General features: G+C 36.7%; 1 non-coding gene across 1 annotated transcript; it reads left to right on the top strand.

Moving 5' to 3' along the window:
* The first annotated feature begins 1,129 nt into the window (after positions 1-1,129).
* On the top strand, positions 1,130-1,237 carry LOC148580281 (small nucleolar RNA R71). Its single transcript, XR_015895616.1, has one exon. It is a non-coding gene; the product is annotated as a small nucleolar RNA R71 (small nucleolar RNA).
* The last annotated feature ends 5,186 nt before the right edge of the window (positions 1,238-6,423 follow it).

Genomic DNA, 6,423 nt, shown 5'->3' with positions numbered 1-6,423 from the left:
AGAACTTTCCAGGATCCTGTTTCTTCTGAGGTAATGTCAGTTGATCCAGATCACTCAGTTCATTGATGAGGAAGGGAGGTTCATCTTCCCAAGTCTCATTACCAAATAATTTGGCATTCAGCTTCATGATTGCACCAAGGTACTTGGCAACTTGCTCTTCAGTAACATCCTCATTCTCTTCAGAAGAAGAATACTCATCAGAGCTCATGAAGGGCATAAGGAGGTTTAATGGAATCTCTATGGTCTCTAGATGAGCCTCAGATTCCTTTGGTTCCTCAGAGGGAAACTCCTTGTTAATCACTGGACGTCCCAGGAGGTCTTCCTCACTGGGATTCACATCCTCCTCCTCCCTTGTGGGTTCGGCCATGATTGATATATCAATGGCCTTGCACTCTCTCTTTGGATTCTCTTCTGTATTGCTTGGGAGAGTACTAGGAGGTGTTTCAGTGATTTTCTTACTCAGCTGGCCCACTTGTGCCTCCAAATTTCTTATGGAGGACCTTGTTTCACTCATAAAACTTAGAGTAGCCTTGGATAGATCAGAGACTAAGTTTGATAAATTAGAGGTATTTTGTTCAGAGTTCTCTATCTGTTGCTGAGAAGATGATGGAAAAGGCTTGCTATTGCTAAACCTGTTTCTTCCACCATTATTAAAGCCTTGTTGAGGCTTTTGTTGATCCTTCCATGAGAGATTTGGATGATTTCTCCATGAGGGGTTATAGGTGTTTCCATAAGGTTCACCCTTATAATTTACCTCTGCTATTGCAGGGTTCTCAGGATCATAAGCTTCTTCTTCAGAAGATGCCTCTTGAGTACTGTTGGATGCAGCTTGCATTCCATTCAGACTCTGAGAAATCATATTGACTTGCTAAGTCAATAGTTTGTTCTGAGCCAATATGGCATTCAGAGCATCAATTTCAAAAACTCCCTTCTTCTGAGGCGTCCCATTATTCACAGAATTTCTCTCATAAGTATACATGAATTGATTATTTGCAACCATGTCAATAAGTTCTTGAGCTTCTGTAGGCGTTTTCTTTAGGTGAATGGATCCACCTGCAGAATGGTCCAATAACATCTTGGAGAACTCAGACAGACCATAATAAAAGATATCCAAAATGGTCCATTCTGAAAGCATGTCAGGAGGACACCTTTTGGTCATCTGCTTGTATCTTTCCCAAGCTTCATAGAGGGATTCACCATCTTTTTGCTTGAAGGTCTGAACATCCACTCTAAGCTTGCTCAGCTTTTAAGGAGGAAAGAACTTAGCCAAGAAGGCCGTGACCAGCTTATCCCCAGAGTTCAGGCTATCTTTAGGTTATGAGTCCAACCATGTTCTAGCTCTGTCTCTTATAGCAAACGGTAAAAGCATAAGCCTATAGACCTCGGGATCAACCCCATTGATCTTAACAGTATCACAGATCTGCAAGAATTCAGTTAAGAACTGAAAAGGATCTTCAGATGGAAGTCCATGAAACTTGCAGTTCTGCTGCATCAGAGAAACTAATTGAGGTTTCAGCTCAAAGTTGTTTGCTCCAATGGCAGGGATGGATATTCTTCTTCCATGTAAATTGGAATTAGGTGCAGTAAAGTCACCAAGCATCCTCCTTGCATTATTATTATTTTCGGCTGCCATCTCCTCTTCCTGTTCGAAAATTCTTATAAGGTTGTCTCTGGATTGTTATATTTTAGCTTCTCTTAGTTTCCTTTTCAGAGTCCTTTCAGGTTCAGGATCTGCTTCAACAAGAATGTTCTTGTCCTTGCTCCTGCTCATATGAAAAAGAAGAAAACAGAAAATAATATGGATCCTCTTTGCCTCAGTAGAGAGAGGTTCCTTTGTGTGAGTAGAAGAAGAAAAGAATGTAATGTAAAGAAGAGAAGAGGAAAAACTCGAACACAGAGAGGGAGGTGGTGTTCGAATTTTAGATGGGAGAGAAGTGTTAGTAGATGAATAAATAAATAGAATGAGATGAGAGAGAGAATTTCGAAATTTAAGTAAAATAAAAATTAAAATTGAAAGTTAGATTTCGAAAATTAAAGTTGAAATTAAATTAAAATTAAAATAATTAGTTAATTAAAAAGGAGTTTTGAAAAAGGAGAGAGGGAATTTTCGAAAATAAGAGAGAGAGGATTAGTTAGGTAGTTTTGAAAAAAGATATGATTGAAACAAAAAGATAAGATTGATTGAAAAAGATTTGAAAATCAATTAAGAGGTTAGGAAAGAAGTTAGAAAAGATTTTGAAATTGATTTTGAAATAGATATGATTGAAATTAAAAAAAAAGATATGATTGAAACAAAAAGATATGATTGATTGAAACTTATTTTGAAAAAGATTTGAAAAAGAAATTTAAAAAGATTTGAATTTTTTTAAAATTAAAGTTGATTACTTGACTAACAGGAAACAAAAAGATATGATTTTAAAAATTAAAGATTAATCTTTTCTTAAAAGGCAAGTAACAACTTGAAATTTTTCAATCAATCATATTAAATGTTAGTATTAATTTCGAAAATCATGGAATAAAGATAAGAAAAAGATTTTTGAAATTTAATTTTAAAAAAAAATCAAAATTATTAAGAAAAATTTGAAAAAGATTTGATTTTGTTGAAAAAGTTTTGAAAAAGATAGGATTTTTAAATTGAAAATTTGATTTGACTCATAAGAAACAACTAGATTTTTTTTTTTAATTTTGAAAAAGTCAATCCAAATTTTCGAAATTTTAAGAGAGAAAAAGGGAAAGATATTTTTTTTTATTTTTGAATTTTTAATGAAGAAAAAGAAAAACATGAAAAAGACTCATAACATAAAAATTATGAATCAAAACACACAATGCATGCAAGAACACTATGAATGTCAAGATGAACACCAAGAACACTTTGAAGATCAAGATGAACATCAAGACTTATTTTTGAAAATTTTTAAGAAAAGAAAAACATGCAAGACACCAAACTTAGAAATTTTCAATAATTAGACACTAACAAATTAAAAATGCATATGAAAAACAAGAAAAGTCAAAAAACAAGAAAATATGAAGATCAAACAAGAAGACTGGCCAGGAACAACTTGAAGATCATGAAGAACATATGATGAATTTTCGAAAATTCTTGAGAAAAAAGAAACACATGCAAGACACCAAACATAAATCTTGACTCTAGACTCAAACAAGAAACACAAAAATTATTTTTGATTTTATGATTTTAAAAACTTTTTTGGATTTTTTTCGAAAATTAATTGGGAAAAACGAAAAAGAAGAAAATATTTTCTTTTTTTTTTTATTTTTTTCAAAAATAAGAATAATAAAATCAAAAAGGTTAAAATTAAAATAAAGTTACCTAATCTGAGCAACAAGATGAACCGTCAGTTGTCCAAACTCGAACAATCCCTGGCAACGGCGCCAAAAACTTGGTGTGCGAAATCGTGATCATTGCTTCCTTGGTAACGGCGCTAAAAACTCAATACGCACGTTCATGATCTTAATTCTATTTCACAACTTCGTACAACTAACCAGCAAGTGCACTGGGTCGTCCAAGTAATACCTTACGTGAGTAAGGGTCGAATCCCACGGAGATTGTTGGTATGAAGCAAGCTATGGTCATCTTGTAAATCTCAGTCAGGCGGATTAAATTGTTTTAAGAAATTATAGTGGATGAAAATAAATAAAATATAAAATAGGATAGTGGTACTTATGTAATTCATTGGTGAGAATTTCAGATAAGCGTATAGAGATGCTTTCGTTCCTCTGAACCTCTGCTTTCCTGCTGTCTTCATCCAAGCAATCCTACTTCTTTCCATGGCAAGCTTTGTGTAGGGCATCACCGTTGTCAATGGCTACTTCCCATCCTCTCTGTGAAAATGGTCCGATGCGCTGTCACTGCATGGCTAATCATCTGGAGGTTCTCAGTCATACTGGAATAGGATTCACCCTCCTTTTGCGTCTGTCACTACGCCCAGTACTCGCGAGTTTGAAGTTCGTCACAGCCATCCCTTCCCGGATCCTACTCGGAATACCACAGACAAGGTTTAGACTTTCCGAATCTCAGGAATGGCCATCCATGGGTTCTAACTTATACCACGAAGATTCCAATATCTCGGACTCGGTCCTCTGTATTAGATATCCAAGAGATACTCATTCTAGATTGTTTGCATGTAGAACGGACGTGTTTATCAGGCACGCATTCATAAGTGAGAATGATTATGAGCGTCACATAATCATCACATTCATCATGTTCTTGGGTGCGAATGGATATCTTAGAAGCGGAATAAGTTGAATTGAATAGAAAAATAGTAGTACTTTGTATTAATTCATGAGGAACAGCAGAGCTCCACACCTTAATCTATGGTGTGTAGAAACTCTACTATTGAAAATACATAAGTGATAAGGTCCAGGCATGGCCGAATGGCCAGCCCCATGATCTAAGAACTAAACATCCCAAGATTATCAAATACAATAGTAAAAAGTCCTATTTATACTAGACTAGCTACTAGGGTTTACAGAAGTAAGTAATTGATGCAGAAATCTACTTCCGGGGCCCACTTGGTGTGTGCTTGGGCTGAGCATGAAGCTTTCACGTGGAGAGGTCAATTTTGGAGTTGAACGCCAGTTTGTAACGTGTTTCTGGCGTTGAACTCCACTTTGCAACTTGTTTCTGGCGCTGAACGCCAGACTGCAACATGGAACTGGCATTCAACACCAGTTTGCATCGTCTAAACTCGGGCAAAGTATGGACTATTATATATTGCTGGAAAGCCCTAGATGTCTACTTTCCAACGCAATTAAAAGCTTGCCATTTGGAGTTCTGTAACTCCAGAAAATCCACTTTGAGTGCTGGGAGGTCAGAATCCAATAGCATCTGCAGTCCTTCTTCAACCTCTGAATCTGATTTTTGCTCAGGTCCCTCAATTTCAGCCAGAAAATACCTGAAATCACAGAAAAACACACAAACTCATAGTAAAATCTAGAAATGTGATTTTTAATTAAAAACTAATAAAAATATACTAAAAACTAACTAAATCATACTGAAAACTATGTAAAAACAATGCCAAAAAGCATATAAATTATCCGCTCATCAACTGGGCATTTTTTGAACGCCCAGAATGCTGCCGTTTCTGGCGTTAAACGCCCAGAATGCTGCCTGCATGGGCGTTAAATGCCCATTCTGCTATCTTTACTGGCGTTTAAACGCCAATAAGCCTGTCCTACAGGGTGTGCTATTTTTGATGCTGTTTTTAATTTTACTTTAATTCTGTAGCTGTTTTTATGATTCCACATTATCATCAACCTAAAGAAAACATAACATGACAATGGAAAACAAATGTCTATAAAATAAATATAATTAAATAACATCGGGTTGCCTCCCAATAAGCGCTTCTTTAATGTCAATAGCTTGACAGTGAGCTCTTACAGAGTTTCACAAAGACTCGAAGCTTAATGGTGGCCTCCCAACACCAAACTTAGAAGTTGAGTGTGGGGGCTCAGTTTGACTCTGTATTGAGAGAAGCTTTTCATGCTTCCTCTCCATGGTTACAAAAGAAGATCCTTGAGCCTTAAACACAAGGTAGTCCTCATTTAATTGAAGGACTAACTCTCCTCTGTCCACATCAATCACAGCCCTTGATGTGGCTAGGAAGGGTCTTCCAAGGATAATGGATTCATCCTCATCCTTCTCAGTGTCTAGGATTATGAAGTTAGCAAGGATGTATAGGCTTTCAACCTTCACTAAGACATCCTCTACAAGTCCATAAGCCTGTTTAATTGATTTATCTGCCATCTTTAGTGAGATTCTTGCAGCTTGTACCTCAAAGATCCCTAGTTTCTCCATTACAGAGAGTGGCATGAGGTTTATTCCTGGCCCCAAGTCACACAGAGCCTTCTCAAAGGTCATGGTGCCTATGGTACAAGGTATTAAGAACTTTTCGGGATCCAGTTTCTTCTGAGGTAATTTCAGTTGAACCAAAGCATTCAGTTTCATAATTGCTCCTAGATACCGAGCTACTTGCTCTTCAACAATATCTTCATCCTCATCAGAGGAAGAATCTTCATCAGAACTCATGAACTGCAGCATTAAGTTCCTTGGAATCTCTATGGTCTCTATATGAGCCTCAAATTCCTTTGGTTCATCATTAGGGAAATCCTTAGTGGTCAGTAGATGTCCATTGAGGTCTTCCTCACTGGAAATCACTGCCTTTTTACTCTCTTCAAGTTTGGCCACTTTGGATATAGTTATGGCCTTGCACTCTCTCTTTGGATTCTCTTCTGTATTGCTTAGGAGAGTACTAGGAGGAGTTTCAGTAACTCTTTTACTCAGCTGACCCACTTGTGCCTCCAAATTTCTGATGGAGGACCTTATTTCAGTCATGAAACTGTGAGTGGTCTTAGTTAGATTAGAGACTATGGTTGCTAAGTTAGAGAAGCTCTGCCTAGAATTCT

The sequence above is a fragment of the Arachis ipaensis genome, chromosome B10 (genome assembly GCF_059453495.1).
Source record: "Arachis ipaensis isolate K30076 ecotype BB chromosome B10, ASM5945349v1, whole genome shotgun sequence".
Taxonomy (NCBI): domain Eukaryota; kingdom Viridiplantae; phylum Streptophyta; class Magnoliopsida; order Fabales; family Fabaceae; genus Arachis; species Arachis ipaensis.
Note: the sequence above shows the minus strand (reverse complement) of the source record. Positions and strands in the feature narration are given on the sequence as shown.